At 33.6% G+C, this 19,149-nt stretch overlaps 1 long non-coding RNA gene across 1 annotated transcript in view; it reads left to right on the top strand.

Annotated features, from left to right (window-relative positions):
- Positions 1-19,149, top strand: part of LOC135207968 (uncharacterized) — a 251,372-nt gene that overhangs the window by 85,279 nt on the left and 146,944 nt on the right. Inside the window, exon 2 of the long non-coding RNA XR_010313090.1 lies at positions 16,757-16,773. This is a non-coding gene — a long non-coding RNA (uncharacterized LOC135207968). The remainder of the gene's footprint in view (positions 1-16,756; positions 16,774-19,149) is intronic.

Raw genomic sequence — 19,149 nt, 5'->3', positions numbered from 1 at the left:
GCTGGAGCCTATCTGTAAATTAAAATGTTGACCCGGCATACGAGCTGTCTTGTTGATATATAGTTTTGTCGGTCTGTTTTGGATAAAAATTTTATGGTTAAATAATAATAATTTCCACGTAGAACTTGCAACTACATTAAACGAGTCAAGATTTTAGTTCATGAAATTATGCTTCGGTTATTCAAAGGAAGACCTCCGCACGGAGATATTTAATAAATTTAGAGAAAAATACACAGTAGGGTGTATAAAATAAGGTACATGTGAGAATATGAGAAATATACCAAAATAATGAGAAATGTGACGTCTTTTGTTTATATTCTTACTTTAATCCTTTTGGGGTTGGTACTAAGGAGGGTGTCCCGCTGAGCTTCTGATATTGTGTCACCTGTACAGCATTATATACACCCTTTTCAGTAACATTCAATTTAAGAAAATAATTAATATACAATTTTTCCGTGCTGAGGTCTTTTGTATTAATTGCCTGATATTGCAACTTTTGATTTTAACCTGGTTGAAGTTTTGAACCTGGCATTCGTCAATGATTGTTGCTCAATTGATGTCTCTTACATTAGCAAAAATAAAGCGGGTGATTGGATCTACTCGTAAAACATTTGTCCAAGAGGTGATTAGGATTCCTTGTAATGATTAGCCATATCGTATACATTGTGATTGTTAGTTTATATGCCAGTGTCAGTGAATGGTGGTACTGTTTGTATTTTCGATTCCATCCAAAGGTATTCTTACCATCTTTCTTATCGTCAACAATCAGTAAGTTTCTTCTTCTTCTTTTTAATTTGATGATGAATTTGCAAGGAACAGAAAGCATAATTTTGCAAGTCAGTTCTTATCTTGATCAAAGCAGGCAATGTAATTCAGTTGCCTGTATACTGTTGGTCAGTTCACTTAGGCCTAAACGGTTATTGCTTCCGTATGAAAGGAATTTGTTGCCTTTCATGGGTTTTTATTTCATGTTCTCTATTGTTGCCGTTATCGCTGTAAGCACTTCACCACACTTTAGGCAATGGCCTGTGCTGGCACAGTGCCTTCATAATTGAAGTTTATAAACAAACATATATTATACTGGTATTTACGTTTATTGATTGTTTCACATTTATTCTGATTGATCGAGAGCTTGACCATTGCAAGTATGCGGTAGAATTATGCATTAGACCGTGTCGTACGTCACCTCAATGTGACTTGGTGACTTTGGGTTTGTCTTTTATCTTTGAGCGTTCGTTATCTGAGATGTAGCATGAAAAAATTGTGGAATCACAAACAGACGCCATATTCTTCGGTGAACTTTTCTGTAATGGTGATGGTCACTTCTCTTACCCTAGAAAACTTTTCATCTGGCAACCTGCGTTTTTGAAAGATTGATATATTGATTTTATATCCTCTCATTCAAAATGGTGATTACTGCATGCAGTAAAGTGGTTGATAATGCAAATGCGAGATAATTTAAACGTGATTTGTCACGGGAGGAACTGTCAGCTTGACGAATTATATTATTTTAACAATTGCTGAACATATTTTGTAAGGTCAGCTTGGAAAACGCTTCTTCTTGGTCGCCTGTTCTCGATATATTGATATATTTAATAAACGCAATAACCTTTAGCACCTTGACTTCATCACACTTTTTTTGTTTTGTTTTGTAACAATTAACATTGCACATAGTATCTGCTGAATTTAGATACTAGAAAAGACTAGACCCATGTGCGCAGTCATGTATCGTTTTAGCGGTGATTACTTTTTAGAATGGCTATTTAGAACATGATGATCACTTTTCTAAGTAAAAAACATTGAACATAAGTGCAAGGAAAGTTGGCCAACTGTCGCCATTATCAGAGTTTGCGTTTACAAATTTTGCAACCCTGGCTACACTCAATATTCAATAGTAACCACCAAGGGTTTTCGGAGGTCGTTATCTAAGACTAATATTTCTTGGGGTCATCGTCTTTATGATATTTACAGTCTTTCGTTTATGTTTTTACGGTAGTCCCCAACGGGCTTGAACTAAACACGCCGAAAAGATGGATGCATACCGGGTTAAAACCCTTAGCGGTCACTAGGAAAGATCCTACACTATACGTATATATATATATATATATATATATATATATATATATATATATATATATATATATATGCACTTGCAATATTCTGTGAAGAAAGTCGAGAAAATGCGGTTTGATGTTCAGTAGGCGAACGGGAAATCGTCCTATATATTTCAATTAGTAGTATTTCAGTACGGTTTTAGGCCTATGGGGCTGTGAAGGAAATATTTATTAACACTTGTTTATTGCGCCAAGGACTTTTTTTTTAGGCTTATTTGCAGCTAAAAACGAAAAGTATTCGCTGTTGGAAATAAAAGAAGGAAGCCAGAAGTTATTTTTGTTTACATCTGAAAGAGGGCTGTAGATTAATTTAGAGGAAAACTTGTTTTTAATTATGAAGAAACGCTATAGAGTCCAGCGTGGCGGATTAATTATATAGGCCAAAGGAAGCTTGGTGTGATTACGAAAAATAAAATGGTTTCGATTGAGATAAATGACAGAAAGAGAGAGAGAGAGAGAGAGAGCACAAGTTTTTCTTTTTCCTAAGGAAGTTTGGTTGTTATGTTGTTAACGAGTTTATCGTGGAGTTGACAGAAATCTAAAAATATCCTGGCGAAAAATTCCAGGTCGGGTCAGTATTGTATTTTTAAACAAACCTTCCCATTCCTTAATATTTTCATCATTTATTTTTTCATTTATCTGTCTATCTATCTATCTCTATCATATATAAATATATATATATAGTCTATATATATATATATATATATATATATATAGATATATATATATATATATATACATGTATCTATCTATCTATCTATATATATATTTTATATATATATATATTATAATATATATATATATATATATATATATATTTATATATATATGGGACGGTGGCAAAAATATAACCGTCCGTAAGGAACTTGAGGGCATTTGCATGGTATATAGCTAACGTTTCAAGTCCTAGACTCATTATCAAGGCTGTAAAATATATATATACAAATACATTGAAACATCATAAAAGACTCGGACTTAAAATTGATATGTATGTGTTTCTAGCATATTATTTTCAAGTCCAAGTCTTTTATGATGTTTTAATGATTTTGTATATAGTTTTTACAGCTTGTAGTGAGTGTAGGCCTTGAAACGATAGCAATAAACCTTGCAAATGCTACTTATGGATATATATATATATATATATATATATATATATATATATATGTATATATATACTATATATATATATATATATATATATAATATATATATATATATATATATATATATCTATATATATATATACTATATATATATATTATATATATATATATATATATATATATATATATATATATATACTATATATATATATATATATATATATATATATATATATATATATATATATATATATATATATATATATATATATATATTATATCTTGGTTGCTGGATTTTCGCACAAGGCAGCTGGCTAACTAATTATTCATAGGTATTAGTTTAACTTATATTAGTTTGCATAGGAAATAATTTAGAGAATGTACTTTAATAGCAGTGATAATATTATCATTTATTGTTGTTATGCCCATATTATTTCATTCAAAGCTATGGTAACGAGCAACGAAAACCGGCATCCATGATAGGTGAGGCCTGGGTTTGGCAAATATTTGCAGCAATATGAGTTGTAGCGTAAGGAAATAACTAAAACCCGCACCTGTCAAAGTAGCATAATGGTAATAAAGTGATCAAGTTTTTTCGACGCCCACATCAGTCATTTACACACGCAAACATTCCATTGTATATTGTAAAGCACAATTTTCATCACTGAAAAAAAAAAAAAAGCTGCTCAGTGGCGTGTTTGGTATGGTGTTTGCGTCTCACCTCGGTGGTCGCGGGTTCGATTCTCGGCCATTCCATTGAGGAGTGAGGGAAGTGTACTTCTGGTGATGGAAGTTCACTCTCGACGTGGTTCGGAAGTCACATAAAGCCGTTGGTCCCGTTGCTGAATAACCACTGGTTCCATGCAACGTAAAAACACCATACAAACAAACATCACTGAAAATGAAAGTTTACCAAACGGCGATATGAGATATTTATTTCCCGCAGTATTTCCATAAAAAATATATGACATTAAAACTAGCAAAAATCACTCGTTATATGAAAAAAGAATGAATGTGGATTTTCTTGATGAGTGATAAAATACACAACAGAATAAAAAAAAGGGGGGGGGGGGATGGGGGGGAAGGCGTTTGAACAAACAGTTGGCATCGTGCAGCACAACAACTAATGAACTGACAAACACAGCAGCAATTTCATAAAATTTATAAAATTATTTTTTATGAATTGGTATTAATGTATAAATTGAACATACACTTTCTGTTTAAAAGATTTGGTATAATACTACATTTACACTGATTAAAAACGGAATACTGAGCCATGATGTGGAAAAAAATGGCAGCAGTGCGTGATACAAAGTAGAGTTTACTTCTTTAAAACTTCGCTGATATATATATATATATATATATATATATATATATATATATATATATATCTATATATATATTTGATATATATTATATATATATATATATATATAATATCTGGTCTTATATAATTACTATATATATATTATTTATATATAGTATATATATATATAATATATATAATATATATAATATCAAATTGGTAGCTTCCGGAGCTGATAATTTTGAATTTTAATTTGACTTGAAAATGAATGTGACCGTCACTGATGTCTAGCGCTGAATATGCTCATTAACGGGGCATATTTTCCAGTACCTACCTAAATATTTTAACTCTAAATCTCATAATATATATTAGTCTCCCTTACCCATTTACCCGAGACGGGTATTTCCAAGAGATGTTACCCATCCGATTTCCAGAATTACAAGAAAACGTAACTGTTAAAAAAAAAAAAAAAAAAAAAGTAAAACATTGAAACAGATTGCACCAGTACGAACGCCTTAGGACTGACGTTGAACGAGTGCTGAGAGGAAAAGAGCTGGCAATTTAATTATTGTTATATTTTTGTTGCTTGAGGCTACTTTACATAATAAGAGCGCAGGAAACGTTGTATTTAAGGAAACACAATTGTGAGTGGTAGATTTAAGGGAAAGTTACATAACGTGAAGAATTCGTAAACGAGTTTGACATACGAAAACGCGTATAAAAAGAAGAAGAAAACTTTAATGCACATGGTAATATTTTAGTTTAAGTCAACACTCGCTACCGAAAGGGATTGGATTTTAGCAATGTATACAACCAAGGAAGATCAAATACCCCAAAGTACATTGGATGTTTATTTCTCTCTCTCTCTCTCTCTCTCTCTCTCTCTCTCTCTCTCTCTCTCTCTCTCTCTCTCTCAACATTTAAAAAAAAAAACCACCATCATTCATGGCTGGTGAACACAAGGCCATTCCATTTGCCGTAGAGATGCATCAATGCCATTCGAACCACGACCCGTCTCCTCTACTTTTGATCAAATGTTTACTTCTTTTATTGACCTCTGACGGTATCTTTAGGATGGAACGGGCGCCTCGATGGTACTTAGGGTGTGCAGAAGCGTATGGAAAATTGTGGTACTAAGTATGAAGAATAAATTTGTACTGTATCAAGAATTCTCTTTACAGGAATTCATCCGTATTCCCCTACTTCTAGTAATAGTTGTTTTGACATTTCAATATTCAATTAATTTTGTTACAAATTGTCTATATATAATATATATATATATATATATATATATATATATATATATATATATATATATATATAAAATAGCTTGACAGACAGGTAGATTGTTATCACCTTAAATAATGTGTAAAGGCTCAGGGTCTCTGAAAAATTTCCCTTCGTGACTTCTATGTGCTGTGTCTTTCATAAATCTCCACATATCTCTAAATTCCCTTCATGTGGTTCTAATACAAGTAGGCCTTGGTCTTACAACTCTTATGGTGCCCACAGGAGAATGTTTGTTGCTCTGAATATTGAGGACTTTAATTGTTGAGATTTGGATGACAGTGACAACCGTTGGCGTATCAGTTTCCAAACCTAAATTGCCTTGGAAACTATCTGGTTTACTCCTCAATGGCCACAAAAAAAAAAAAAAAAAAAAAAAAAAAACTTGGTTAAAGAGTTGGATTAGTTATTTATTTGGAAACATGACAAGTAAGACGTGTCTGATTTGTTGTGCAAACTCTAAATGGGTATGCTGGCTCACACTGGCAGTGGCTAGACATAGAAGACAAATATGTAATCTTATGTAGGATGTTGAGTAGGATTCCTCTGACTTGGTATTCAAGAAAGCCTTCCTTTTTTTAAGTGAACAACTATGCTGTCTTATGTAGGAAGCTGAGTAGGATTCCTCTGGCTTGGTATTCAAGAATACCTTCCTTTTTTTTAAGTAAACGACTATGCTGTCTTATGTAGGAAGCTGAGTAGAGTTCCTCTGGCTTGGTATTCAAGAATGCCTTCCTTTTTTGAATCGCCATAAACGCCCTCAACGTAGCAAGTCCAGTAGCCTTGGCAGTACTGTTGGCACCTTGTCCTGCATTGGTTCATTGGCTAAGCAGCTGAACCTCACTCACTACACTACACTTAGCAGAGATTTCATTGTTGAGATTCACGTTGCAATCAGTGATCCTTAGTTCTTTGGAAATGGCTACATTGTACAAACACATCATAAAAAGAATCTGAGTAGATTATCCTTACAATGGTTATTTGGTATATAGACTGACCTGCTCATGAAGTGGACAAAAATAGGCATAATTAATGTAAATACTCATTGTTGTAAGCAATCACTTAATTTATTTCCCAGCTAACAATCCTGCCTGCTGATCTTTGAGAATTAATACCATGAATTTTGAGTTGAAAATGTAATGATGAATCATTCTGTTGGAGCATATATATATATATATATATATATATATATATATATATATTATAATATATATATATTAGGGCTTGTGCCTTGTATGATAAGGCGCCTATGAGGTAATGTTAGACTAGCGATAATCTTACGCTAAGTCGGTTGGTATTGCACTTCCATCTTCATGGAGTGTCTGGGGGTTTGTAGATCATTTACGAAGTCGGTATTATCTTGTTGGTTATTACGACGATGTGTTAAACTCATGGTGAGGAGGTTCTTGTAGAAAACACTAAGTATAAAACTATATGTATTCTTCTGAAGTTTTACATGCTGAAGATCAGATATGATTGTACAAGTCTTCTAATAATGATAGCTTGATCGCTTCTGCCAATGATGATGGCTAATCCTATTCCTCTACATGATAAAGCTTAGGTAAAGAGGTACAGGTCTTCTAATGACGATAGCTAACTCTGTTCTGCTTGTCTACCATCTCTGTTACAAGTTATGAAGGAACAGACAGTAGTTCGAACATATGAACATACATACAAATGACATAGTTTCATACGAACACAATCAAATGAGACACGTACAGATCACGTAGGCCGTTTGAATTATAGGTCGGGGTAGTTGTCTCAAGCAGGGAGCTTGGACTAATGTTTATAAACAATTGAATGACTACAGGTGACGGCATGTTATCTTAGCCTACATACTTATTGTATACGTCATCTTTAGCGTCTCTAGTCTGATCACATTCCTGCAAGCAATCTGGTTGACCTCTTTAGTTTTAGACTTTTATATATGGTACGAACATTCCATATTTTATTATGTAAACACTTACATCAGCTCGGTCAGCTACCAAAACCAACTACTGAATATTACTCAAACTTGACTTGCATTTGACTTATAGGAGTGTGATACAGACACTATGTGAATATATATATATATATATATATATATTATTATATATATATATAAGTAAATAAAAATTTTCATGGTGTTCATGAATTGATTCAAGTAATAAAATATAAAACAATGATATTGGTAAATAGTGATCACGTGATATATAATGATACAGTTTTTTCACTTCATCTCATTAAGATACATATGCTACAGAAAATACTAATGTACTCTGATAATTGCATAGAATGAAGATTAACATGATAAAAATCATATTTTAACTGATAAAAAATTTCATATATGAATTGATAAAATTATTAATGTTTATGCTGATTGATTCGTTGATTTTTATGCTAAATGTTATATATCTGATACATTAATCAATATACTAACTCATATAACTGCAGATATTGGTAAGATAAAAGGTAACAGATTGATTATAGGCTACCATGATTTGTTTATACATATGTATATGGATTCATATAATTATGATTAATATATGTGCACTTTAAATAGATTCCTATTGCGTACACGCAAAGATATATTTAGATTCTGTTGTTTTATGATCATTTATATAAGAGATTCCTATTGCGTACACGCAAAGATATATTTCGACTCTGTTATTTATGATCAATTATATATAGGATACATGATACTTTATATATATAGGATACATGATACTTTATATATATAGGATACATGACCGAGGTTATACTACTTCACTTTTAACTAGCGTTCTAACAACTTTTCGTCCATTACACAGTTCCAGACAACCACCTATGGCCCAATGAAACGGCCTATTTCACAGGGTTAAAACAAGGGGAAAATTTGCCTGGGCGGGTCCAACATTCTATATTGCGCTCATACTTATTCTCTGCATCCTAAGCTACACGATTACGTTCGCGATGAATAGATCATCCCAGCACGAGTCCTTCGCCAGAGTTGAATATCCTTCGGGTCGTAATTGTCGGAAGTATGTCCCTTTCGTAGTCGATTCCGACAGCCGCCGGAGCATTCCGCATTAAAACGAGATTAACGACGAGATACGGTGTCGGTCGAGATTAACGACGAGATACGGTGTCGGTCGAAGAAGTCCATGAAATTCCTTTCACATTGTAGGCGGTTGTTACTTGACTGTAGTCGTCCGCTGCGACGAACGATTTTTTGAAGTTGCGATGTGAAACTCTCGTACTGCAGGATACTGTAACCAGGTTCCATTAATCAGCCTGCAAGTGAAATTATACTTGTCACAAGGCAAAGTAAATTCAGACAACATCCAAATACGGGAGGGGAGAGAGCCATTTAGACCAGACTTAACCCACATGAATTCGCTGATATTTTGGAATTCAAAAGAGTCCGCTGTACAAACTTTTTTATCCATGGCATTAACAATGAGTGAACCTATCCAGGTCTATGATGACTGTAAAAATATCCATAATTATAAAAAAAAAAAAAAAAAAAAAAAAAAAAATAGATATCATTACGAATCTCAAAGAAAATTCGATATTACTGGTAGTAAGTTACTAGACAAAGAAGTGGAAAACGGAGCTAATTGTAAGATTGCCAGGCAACATAAGAGTCAAAGAGAAGATTAATCATGATTCTATGTGCCCTAACAAAAGTTTCATATTAAATTTTCTCGTGCGCATCCTCTGAGGTTAACTTTTAAAACATTATTAATAGGTAGGAGATGCAACGAAAAACCCACTATGTAACTAATTTCTATATAAACTTTGGGTTTTCAAGAAAATGTAACATTTTCCCATGAATGTGATTTACCTGGATTGTAATAAGCTAATGTTGCAAGTAAATAATCCATATCCATATCGTGATACTTCTAAATGTCTATGAGGTTCAGAAAAAATTAATTCATTTTGATGTTATAGAAATTCTATTTCCTTATTTTGTTTATTAATTTTAAAATGATTGCAAGTTGCATTGCGCATACCGATAGACACTTGTACCTAACGTCTGCCTTGCCCATGAGAAGTTCGGGCTAAGCATTCCTTTCTCCAGTCAATCTGCTTTTGCAAGCAGAGACGACACACAGATGAAGCCTGTGTAAGCAGATTATTGAGGTTAAAAGGAACAAATGCTGATACGGCAATGATGACGTCGTCACTTGGCAGGAGATTGCTCTCAGCCAGCTAAGAGTTACGTTACTTGCTGTAATAAATACGACTTTAGGATAAATTTTTTGTTTTTTAATACTCGACCCACATGAGAAGAATGTCTGAAAAAAAACAGTACCAAAATTGAACAATATATTAGTTTCATGTTGGAAAACTGCATGATTATGTTAAATTAAATATTCCTTATTGAAACTAATGAAAAGGTTTCCATACAAATTCTATATATATTATTAGCCCTGTATAAGATTCATATAGGATTATTTCATAGATAACATTTTCACTTCTAGACTTCCTGACTTTAAAATCTCTTTTATTTTATTTTATTTATTTATTTATTTATTATTATTCTTATATTATTATTTTTTTTTTCATTGACTACGAATATAAATCACCGGGAGGACAGACAATATGTCAGTAGGTTTTGGATATGTATTTGAACTTTTAGCTTATTTGTCATTACTAAAGCGTTAAGTTAGAGTTCAAATCTTTACGCATATATTTGGATATTTAATTATCTATGGTTACGTTTTGCTTATTGATTTTATCGTGATTCCTTTTTTATTATAATTTGTAACCCTTCCGACTTCTTACGGAGTGTATTATATTGACTCCACTTGTATCCATATTTATTTTATTTTTATTTTTTTATTTATTATTTATTTATATATATATTTGATAAATTAATGGTTGGCTTGAATATGTGGAAAAGTGTTCTAGCGGCGTACCGTATAAGGCTACTTGCGGCATCAATTCTATAGATACAAGATATAAATGATAAAGGTTTGAGGCACCAGTCTCTTCGGGGGCGTGGGTTCGTATCCCACCGCTGCCACCAATATTAGGGCTTGTGCCTTGTATGATAAGGCGCCCTATGAGGTAATGTTAGACTAGCGATAATCTTACGCTAAGTCGGTTGGTATTGCACTTCCATCTTCAATGGAGTGTCTGGGGGTTTGTAGATAATTTACGAAGTCGGTATTATCTTGTTGGTTATTACGACGATGTGTTAAACTCATGGTGAGGAGGTTCTTGTAGAAAACACTAAGTATAAAACTATATGTATTCTTCTGAAGTTTTACATGCTGAAGATCAGATATGATTGTACAAGTCTTCTAATAACGATAGCTTGATCGCTTCTGCCAATGATGATGGCTAATCCTATTCCTCTACATGATAAAGCTTAGGTAAAGAGGTACAGGTCTTCTAATGACGATAGCTAACTCTGTTCTGCTTGTCTACCATCTCTGTTACAAGTTATGAAGGAACAGACAGTAGTTCGAACATATGAACATACATACAAATGACATAGTTTCATACGAACACACAATCAAAATGAGACACGCTACAGATCACGTAGGCCGTTTGAATTATAGGTCGGGGTAGTTGTCTCAAGCAGGGAGCTTGGACTAATGTTTATAAACAATTGAATGACTACAGGTGACGGCATGTTATCTTAGCCTACATACTTATTGTATACGTCATCTTTAGCGTCTCTAGTCTGATCACATTCCTGCAAGCAATCTGGTTGACCTCTTTAGTTTTAGACTTTTATATATATGGACTAACATTCCATATTTTTATTATGTAAACACTTACATATATATATATTATATATATATATATATATACATATATATATATATATATATATATATATATATATATATATATATAATAATATATATATATATATATATATATATATATATATATAGATATATATATATATAATATAAGCAACATATGATCAAATTGTTATGTAGCCACATACATAGTATAACGTACAGAAATGTTGTACAGTACTGCAAGTACCTAATTATTGTGTGTCAGTAATAAGATTAGCCATTTTTAATAATTTTAAGTTATTTAGAGAAAGCTTTAGCATAACAGTGTTAACGTTTATGGCAGTTAGAATAACTAATCAAGTAAGAATGATAGAACTGATAAAATGGGATCAAATACCAGCTGGCAAGAGAAAGAGGATGATTTTCAGTGTTTCCAAAACCAAACCTCTAGGACAAAAGTGAAGAGTTGCCTTTATCTGAATGAATTTATTCAATTCGACATGTAATTCATACAACTTTTCATGTCCCAGGATTCAGTAAAACAGTGTTCATCCATATGCGTAAGAGTAACCTGCAGTGCTGCAGTAAAAATTATTTTCCATGGAAAGACTTTTGGGTCATAAAACACCTAAAAAGCCCACATTTTTGGAATATTGTATGTGCAGGTTAGTCCCTGTTACTTGAAATTTATTGGAAGGATGAAAATCTTTGCCTTTCAAATTTCTAGAATATATTTTCTATTGTATGTTTCATATATGTAATTCATTCCTTGGAAATTAACCTGAAAGTGTAAACCACATTAAATATCTTTAAAAAAAATATGAAGGTCTGTGATAAAGTATTTTATAGTTTTAAATAAATACCATGATACTTCAGTGCATAAAACCTTATAGGAATTTTCTATATTGAATTATGATGTTGATTGACTTAACCAAATTAGTGATTAGCAAAATTACAAACTTCACATTTAAGAGATTTAGCTAGTGATCCTACTTTTCTTTCATGTTTGTACACACTTCTATATTTACTATGCAGTACATTGTACAATATTTCAGTAATAGCACTAAACATAATCTACCGCATCCTCCATGAATAGTACATATGGTATAGGCAGTCCCTGGGTTACAACGGGGGTTCCTTTCTTGAGACGTGTCGAAAGCCGAAAATCGTCGTAAGCCGGAACATCGTCAAAAATCCAAAGAAAACCTTACTTTTAATGCTTTGGGTGCATTGAAAACTATGTAAACTGCATTCTTATGGCATTTTTCATCAAAAAAAACCTTCAAATATGGATTATTTTGCATTTTGGTGTCATATTTCATATGCCAGATGAGCGTTGTAGGCGTCATAACCCTGGAAATAATGTCTGATGAATATAATTGAAAAGCGTCGCAACCTCGGAACGTCGTAAGCCGAGACCGTTGTAACCCAGGGACTGCTTGTACAGTAGAGCCCCGGACCTCAATGTTAATTTGTTCCAGAAGAAGCAACAAGATGCGATTTTGTCAAGATCTGAATGAATTTTTTCCATAAGAAATAACTGTAAATGGATTAATCCGTTCTTGACCACCAGTTATTACCCTAACCTTGCCTTTTTATATAGATCATTACCCTTAATACACATGAATTACAATTAAATAATTTAAGTGTCAGTGTTAAATAACATATAATTCAGTACACTTTCTTCATTTTTAGATATATACTGTATTAAAATAAAATCTGTATTAAAATGACTGAGCGCCATAGGCTAGGCTAAGTACGTAGTATGTACTGTAAGAGGTAGGCATAATTATTGTTGCTAATAATGAAACATTGAAAATTAAGTCTAATTCTTACAGGAAATTAATAAAATATTAAGAATAGGCCAAATTATGTCTGTTATCATTAACTTCAGAAAAAATCCCTAAGTTAAGCATAATTGGTCATGATTTGTTCAATGTGACAAGACTCCCAGCTAGGACACTTAGTTATGATTGTGTCCATTGCTGTTAGTGGTATTTTAAGGAAAAATTTGATTGTTGAGCTATATTTGGTGTAGGTGTACAATGTTTATTTCTGTCTCTGTGCACCTGACAGACTTGAAGTGTATATGTAACTGGATAGGGTTAGGCTTTGGCTAGGGTTGGACTAGCCTAGGCTAGTGGTTGGCCATGTACTATATGGGTGTATAATGTATAATCTAGGTGTTCACTTGAATTCATGTGAATATGAAATGCAAACAAATTTCAATAACATATACTGTATGGTGCATTAGGCATTTTCAATCGATCCTGGTGTTTTTATGAGTTCTTATATTTATATAAGATACAAATCAATTTTGATGCTACTGTATTTGGATATGTTTTTGAAATGTTATTCATCTTTCTAAAGAACATAATGATATTCAGCTTAGTATAATACAGTCCCATAAATGAAATATGCATATGAATAGTTTTAAACCACTTATTGAATTTATCTTATACAGCGACCAAACATAAGACTCTTAAAACAGACACAATTGGCATTATAAGCAGTGGTACTTGATACTGTGCAAGCTTAAAGTAAATAACCATAATAATCCAAGTCAGCAGAAATGTCATCCTTACCTCACTTATAGGTTAGCCTAGGTGCAACTTTAGCCAAGATTTTGCATGGAAGGTTGAAATAGCCGTAATACCTAGGTGAGATTTAAGCCTTGCGGTTAGTAAGTCAGCTTATTGTCATGTTATTTATTTGGTCCTGTTGGTTAGGCTTAGGTCTCTTAGAATTCAGGCCAATCCAGTACGGCAGTGCCATAAAATTAGGCGTAGGTTATTCTTTGAAACTAAATACCACCTTTGTGATCATTCTCTTGTGTTGCATTTTTTAATACTACTGTGTATGACAGCTTTTGGATTCTTTTGGTAATACACTGCCTTGTCACCTTAATTCCTAGCTAATACAGAATTTAATTTGAAATAGTTGAATGGTAGCAATTTGTTCCTTATAGAGTACCATAGGGTTAATATTATTTACATATTTACCAGTGGAAATATGAAGACTTGGTGGTATTCTATGTCCATAGTTGTTTTGAAATGCCCCTATATGGACATGGGAAAATACTAGTCATGTTTATTGCTTGCTTATTACATCTGTGCATGCATGACCTTTTATATTTTTTATGGAAACGTCAGGTAACTTTTATTTAATAAAAATTAAGAATTGCTGAAGCCCAGAGAGCTAACCTATTTACTGTCATTAATTTCCCAAGAAATCAACAGTCAGATATACATAATCCAAATGATAAATGTCTCATTTCCTGTGATAGATGCCTTTTCTAACTTGAGTGAATTACCTTACCAGGAGTAAAATGGGTTGGGGTTGGGGGGGGCTGCAGTAATGTATGCTTTCTAGGGTATCCATCAACCCTGAGGTAAGGTATATGCTGGGTTCATTGCCCAAGGTAATAAAGATGCAGCTTCCCATGCCAGTTAGGAACCACAGTGCAGTGTCAGGTTGGGATGAATTTCTTCATGTTGCTTACAATACGTATATGATGTTCTATGTTAGCTTAGGCGATTATACCCTATGGTAGGTTAGGTTAAGGAAGGTAAGGGTAGGCTGGAACCCTGTAATTTTCTGTGACTATTTGTTCTCTAGTTAAGGTTAGGTGAGAACTCAATGTGAAGTCCCACCAGTCAAGTAGGGCCTGGTGCCTCAATATAGGTTAGGTTAGGGAAGGTATGGTTATGATGCAATCCTTTAATTGGCCCTGTGGTGTCTGTTCCTTGTAATGGGTTTGATATTAGTACAGGTTATAGGCATGCACCAAGTATTTCTCTTTCAGCTTGCCATGTCATTGCTGTATGTTAGACCACATCTATTTATGTAATTCACAGGGCTCTTGTTTCCTCTACCTTAACAACCCCAGTTTCCCAATAGGGTTACAATTCATTGGGATCTGGTTTCTCCCACCCTAACAACCCCAGTTCTCTGGTAAGGTCACTAAGGATAGGGAAACATAAGCAAGTTTCTTGCTGAAACAATGATTCAGGAAGGCAACAAACAAGGTGAGCTGTTGAAAAACTATATGGGTCATGTATTTGGTGAGAAATTAAAGTGAATGCCGAGCTATTAATATTTCCAATATTTTCATGTTTATACTGTACTGTGCAGTATTTCAAAACTTCTAATTCTACCTTACAGTCAAGTAAGTTCTGGGCTATGGTGCAGGTTTTTCGTGTTGATGATCCTGTTTGTTAAAAAGTTAGGCTTAGTTGAAGGGTAGAGTTGTCCCAGTTGTTATGTAATTAAGCTAGAATGAGGACATTGGGTAGTCATCGTCAACAGGAGTGTGGAACTCAATCCAGTTGTTGCTGTTGCTTAATTTCTCTGACCCCAGATGGGTGTAGGTAAAAAATCAGTTTATTTATGAATTATTTGTCCATAGCATGTTATTGTCAAGAGAGTGCACCAAATATAAAACTAACCAAGAACAATGAGCATGTATTTTACAGTACTGTGCCACCAGATGCACCCCAGTAAACACATTTATTCCTAAAATCCACTCGTAACAGGATGATCAGTAGGGTACATTCAATAATTAAAGCATAAGTTGAAAAGTAAAAGGTATTGTAGTGTGTGGCACATTTATACAGTAACTATGGTTATGCGTATCATGAAGATTTGGCCACTGATTAGTAATAATAACGAAGGAAGAATCACATTAAAGAAATCAATGTTAACTTGATGGGGGCAAATAAGTCATTACCTGTTTTATACATAATGGTACAGAAGTATAGCATTGTACTTATTGTGCAATGCAGAAATTAATTACAGTAGAGGTAATGTTCCATAATACCATGTAGTATAACATTTCCTTAGTCTTTAAAACAATCCTTGAGTCAGATTTGTATCTTGTTATTAGGTTATTAGTTTTGATAATCAGTGAAATAGGAAACTTATTATAGCTACAAAATGCCAGTTTTTGTTTGGCGTAACAACTGCTTGAGCAAAGTGTATGTTCTCGAGTAAATTTCCATGTACTGACTGTATTGATTTACTTAGCAATAATGATGCATAAGTACTGGTGTTCATTAAATGTTCGTAGTAAAAGACTGATATAGGGGATTTTGTATTTTCATCTAAATGTTTTAACGTAATTTTTTTTTTCATTTGTTTCCTCCGCATTATCTTGTGGAAGTGACAGTAAATGCTTTGGTTGATACTGAGTACTAAAATTATATCTTATTTGTTTTTCCACAGCCTCTGTTCAACTGAAGGTAAGTACCGTCGTACCAATGTGCAACTGGAGTCATTCTATTTTACTGTATATTTAATGTAATCTTTAAAAATGTGAAGGATTCAACGCATTTTTATTGTCTGAACATTCAAATGATATATAGTTATTTTTATAATTAACTATTATTACAGGGAACGTACAATTATCATTTGATTTCACCATTCTTTTTTTTATATGACATATGGGAAAGGGAAAGGTATTCGTTTGAAGAGCAATATGATTGTTTAATGACGTATTTGTATGTTATGGAGTGTGGCAATTATTTGCCTTTGCGTTTCCCGGAAGAGGCATCTCTTTTAACGCTGTAAAATGACCTCATTGGTAATGATTTAATTTCCAAGGAGATTTACTGGGGAAAACGAAAACGGTACTTTTAGTGTTGATGGGAAATTGCGGGCGGAGTTGTTGTAGGGTTTTATTTCCAAAATGGTGTACTACACTGTCTGGTCCCTGTGTTTTTATGTGAATTGGTAAATCCTGTGTTTATCGAATGTTTCCGGAACAGAAACTCTGTAGTATGTGTTGTATGGCTTATTCATTGTTATTTTTCTGCATGTTTTGATGCGATTTTAGGCTTCTGTATCTGTATGTAGAGTTGGTACGATTTTCAATAATTTATGTATAATTTTCAATGATTTATTGCTGTTGATGCATGCCATTTGTGTAGTTTTTTGACGCTTTACGATTTTGTTGTTTTTATTAACATATGTATGACTTTCTTCCGGGTGTTTGAAAACTTTTTGTATATTTTTATTTCATTGTTGTACATTTTCGTTGAGGCTGTAAGACTCCCAGTTGCACATGGTATACACCAAGATATCCAGAATGATGGAAGGGATATTGAATTCCAATAACAATTTGTTTCGTGCAGCGTAAAAGCAACGTTCAAGTTCTTTGTGTAGCACTATCGAATAGAATTATGACTCAGTTGGAGATGATATGATTCATGTTGTATATGATTTCTGAGCTTATGATAATCGGTATAAAATTTTTCACGTCCCGAAATAAATGATGATTTATGTAGTTTACTGTATTGAATGTAAATGACTTCGGAGCTTTCCTCGTTTTGATTTCCGTGAAAGATAGATAGATGCGCGTCTGAAATAAATTCCAGTAAACTCATTGTTGTCTTGAAAGCTCATCAAGGTTCTTACTACTTGCTGTGACTGAATTACTCTCAGTAGTATATAGTCTTTTTTTATAATTCTGACGTTTAATTACCTGTGAATATTAATGTACTACTATTTATACTTAATTAATCTTACGTAAAACTTATTGGCAGTTTGCGCAGCATATAATCGTCCATAGGCTGACTTCATTTAAATGTAATATCCTTTTTAAATGTCTTTCATTGGTACCGAATAATTTCCGCGATAAAAAGTCAGTTCTCAAAATTCGTCTCGTTAATAGACTCAATATCCAAGTATATATGTTACGTATCGTCATTTAATGGTGCAGTAAGGCTAATGCTTTTTAAATTGCATTTAGAAGATAGAATCTGTTACGCTGAAATGTATTTTTACAGATCTCTCGTATTTGTTCGATATATTCAGGTATTACGTATCGTCATTTTAATTATCGTGTAGAAGGCATTTTTTTCTTATTGCATTTAGAAAATGAATTACACTGTGCCGGTTATGCTGAAATGCATTTTTACGGATCTCTCGTATGTACTGTAATGCGCATAACATTGTCTATGTTGACATAACGTAATCTCTCTATCTAACTCTTCCATTCATTCTGGATATGGCCAATAATTCCCTCAGAATCATCGATAAGGATTCTTCAAAGGTATGTGTCCGTCCCTTCGTCATTTTGATATTTCATTATGTATTTTATCTTTTGGGATTTTTTTTACAAACACTGAAAACTGCAACGGATTAGCGGAAGGCAGGGTTCGTCGAGTTAGCAATGATTAATTACGGGCCGTTACGGGATCCAATTTGGGTCTCGTCTTCTGAAGGAAGCCGTCGTGAAAAAAAAAGAAACGTCGGGTTAAGCAAATTATCTAACTGGATGGCTCCAATTATCTTTTAAGAAAATCGGGCTATTCCTCCCCCCCCCCCCCCCCCCCCCCCCCCCCCCCCCCCCCATCCCCAATTTTGGTCTTTTTATTTCGCCGAGGTCAGCTTCCACTTCTTCCCAGTTTTATCCTTCCACTAGATTCTACATAATTTGATTATTGAAGTCGGTTCAAAAGAATTGTAATAAAGCGTGAAAGCGAAGTCGGTTACGGTTGGGACTCCGTCCGTTTAACTCCGGTGGAAAGTTTCCGAAAGGAGTTGATTGTGACTGATGGAAGCAGCTGAGATGGAGATTGATTTGGCTCGGTCCTCAAGCAGTGCAGGCAAGTTGA

Source organism: Macrobrachium nipponense, chromosome 34 (genome assembly GCF_015104395.2).
Source record: "Macrobrachium nipponense isolate FS-2020 chromosome 34, ASM1510439v2, whole genome shotgun sequence".
Taxonomy (NCBI): domain Eukaryota; kingdom Metazoa; phylum Arthropoda; class Malacostraca; order Decapoda; family Palaemonidae; genus Macrobrachium; species Macrobrachium nipponense.
The sequence above is the reverse complement of the archived record's forward strand: the minus strand, read 5'-3'. Positions and strand labels throughout refer to the sequence as shown.